The 2,976-nt window shown below is 49.3% G+C and overlaps 1 protein-coding gene across 1 annotated transcript in view; it reads left to right on the top strand.

The window, feature by feature from the left end:
- The first annotated feature begins 207 nt into the window (after nucleotides 1–207).
- Nucleotides 208–2,976, top strand: part of LOC117733468 (poly(rC)-binding protein 4-like) — a 35,116-nt gene continuing 32,347 nt past the window's right edge. The window contains exon 1 of the mRNA XM_034537144.1: nucleotides 208–349. The gene's annotated coding sequence lies outside the window, so the exon portion shown is untranslated. The remainder of the gene's footprint in view (nucleotides 350–2,976) is intronic.

Genomic DNA, 2,976 nt, shown 5'->3' with positions numbered 1-2,976 from the left:
AGAGAGCTCATCTCGGTTAACGGGGTTGGTCGCCGCCCGCGTCTCTCAGTGTGTGCGTGCGCGCGCACGGTTGCTCGTCTCCCTCCCCCCTCTCTCTCTCCCTCCCTCCCCCCTCTCTCCTCCTCCTCCTCCTCCTCCTCCTCCTCCTCCTCCTCTCCTCACAGGCGTCCGCACGCTCAGTCTGCTGACACACCGGGAGGACAGTCCTCCGCACTGCTGCACGTCATCGGACTCTTATGTGGATACAAAGCCCGGTCACAACACACCTCCATGGGGAGACTTTAGTGGGAATTGCAGCCATCCCCCCCCCCCACCCGCGCGCGCGCGACCTTTTTTTACATGAAAACAGGTGAGTGAATATTTGGGGAGGGTGTAAAAAAAAAAAAAGAAGAAAAGAAAGAAGACACGGCATGTTCTCCAACTTGAAACAGCTCTCAGATCGGTGACATTGGACGCTGTCATATTTAGTGCTTTAGGCATGTGTGTGTTTTTGTTGTTGTTGTATTTAACTCCTCTTAATGAGATTTTTTTAACAGTTTAAATGTTCCTGTCTTACATTACAGCAGTCTCTTGTGTTTGTAGTTATATACGATAATATAATTCTTATTCTTATATATATATATATATATATATATATATATATATATATATATATATATATATATATATATATATATATATATATATGAGAATAACTGTCTTTTTGTTCTGGTATACAAGAGTGTGAGATGCTAGATTTCATAGATACGCTGGAGCTGAATTAATGGAGCCACAAAGTGACCGGGTTGTTAAATCCAGCATATGGCACAAAGTCACCAGATGAGCAGGGCGTGGGGGGGGGTGTGTGGGTGGGGGTGGGGGGCACAGAGGAGACACTTGGTCCCTTGTGTGTTTTGTGATAATGAAAGTGGACTCCTGTTGGACCGGCCGGTCCTGAACACAAAGATCACTCTCAACAAGTACTGTGGGCGCCTGCTCGGTGCTGAGGCAGCGAGTGTGTTAGTGTGTGTGTGTGTGTGTGTGTGTGTGAGAGAGAGAGAGTGTGTGCGTGTGTGTGTGTGTGTGTGTGTGTGTGACAGCACCATTATTCACCAGGAAGCCTAATTGCATTAGTTTTTTTTTGTTGTTGTTTTACAATTGGATGGAAAAACTGTCCTGTTAAGCTGAGCCAGATGGAACCCCATGCCCCCCCCCCCCCCCCCCCCCCCCCTCCCTGAACCGCCATGACCCCCCCAGTGCAGATGCTGTTTGGCTGGACATGTTTTTACTCAATTCTACCGTTTTAAGAGTCCCTCTTGGGACAAGTGAAGTGTAGGTGGAGTACACGTGCCTCTTTAAATGTGCATTTTGTCCATACAGTTGTTATATTTCACAAAATATAGTTTTGAGGGATTATTTTTCATTTAGCACCAACCAGACTGTCGGCTTCGGTTCGGTTTTCTCTGACGTCGTCAGAGCTGGAATGACATGAATGATGTCCATTGTTATACCACTGCACGTGTTTTGCATTTTATGGCCTAAATTCTGCCACTTCTGGAGGGGGGGGGGGGGGGGGGGGGGGGGAGATAGTGGACCAGCTGATTGATCCGCGGCTGCCTGGAGACGCTCATGAGTCGTGCACGTGAAGCACGGAGCAAACATGGAGAGAGAGAGAGGGTGTAATGCATCACATGACGAGTTCCCTGAAGAAGTAGAACATGGTTCAGAAACAGAGATCAATAAAGAACAGAATTGTATCCTGCGTGTGTGTGTTTGTGTGTGTGTGTGTGTGTGTGTGTGTGTGTGTGTGTGCGCTTTAGTGTGGAGTATATATATATACACGTTATTTATTCCTGCTGATGGAATAGGACAACTCTGGGGGGGGGGGGGGGGCAGGAAGACGGACCATCGTGCACGGATGCACCTCTCTTTCTAAAATGCAATTCCTTAATGTACTACGACTGAGAGTCGGAGATCTAAGTGGAAGAGCATCTTCAATAATGAAAGCCCCCTCCTCCTCCTCCTCCTCCTCTTCCTCCCCCTATACCTGCATCTCTGCTGCAGAGCGAGGGCCGAGAGGCTTCATAAATAACGGAAGCCAGACCCGACACGTGCTGCTCCAAACGTCTGGGAGCTGCCAATAAATCCTTCTCATCTACTGAAAACGCTGTAGTTGGCGGTCAATGCGGCGGCTTCCGGGGTTCTACCGGAACCGTTCTGCAGAGAGAGAGAGAGAGAGAGAGAGAGAGAGAGAGAGAGAGAGGAGAGAGAGGTCGCCATCGTTCAAATCCACCTTTTCGACACGTTTCATGTCTCTTGATGACTTAAGTCACGCCAATGTGAAATTAGTCCTAAATGAAAACCACGTGGCTCTAAAACCCGCCTCGGTGTCATCGTCCTCGCTCATTTCGATGTCACAAGAGCGTTGTTGTGACCCAAATTTAATTTCCTCTCCAATATATGAGACAGATCGAGCAATTAACCCGCATTTGGGGCAATTAACATGTGCTTGTTGTTATCTAATAACTCCAGACTCTCGAGGCCCCTCCCTCCTCCCCCCACCACACACACGCGCACACACACACACACACACACACACACACACACACGCACACACACACTTCTCCAGATGTCAGTCGGTCGCCCTCGTGCTTCGCCATGAAGTCGGCGTTTGTTGCGCAAGAAAAAAAAGGGAGGCATGAAACAAAAAATAAATCAGATGATTTGATGTGATGATTCCCACAGTGTAGAAGATTGCTTTGTTTGACCTCCTCTCTTCTCCTGCTTCATGAAGAGAGGCCTTTCTCTTCGGAGACAGAATGTGACCCTTCGCCCCCCCCCCCCCCCCCCCCCCCCCACCCCCTCCCCTCCCTCTCTTAAGACCGACCCCGGTGTCTGACGGAGCCGCCGCGGGGTCGTTTTCCCTTTGCCGTGAAAAGACGGCTCTGTGTTTGGCTTCACCCCCCCCTCTCTCTCTCTCTCTCTCTCTCTCTCTCT

This window comes from Cyclopterus lumpus, chromosome 7, assembly GCF_009769545.1.
Source record: "Cyclopterus lumpus isolate fCycLum1 chromosome 7, fCycLum1.pri, whole genome shotgun sequence".
In the NCBI taxonomy this organism is placed as follows: domain Eukaryota; kingdom Metazoa; phylum Chordata; class Actinopteri; order Perciformes; family Cyclopteridae; genus Cyclopterus; species Cyclopterus lumpus.
Note: the sequence above shows the minus strand (reverse complement) of the source record. Positions and strands in the feature narration are given on the sequence as shown.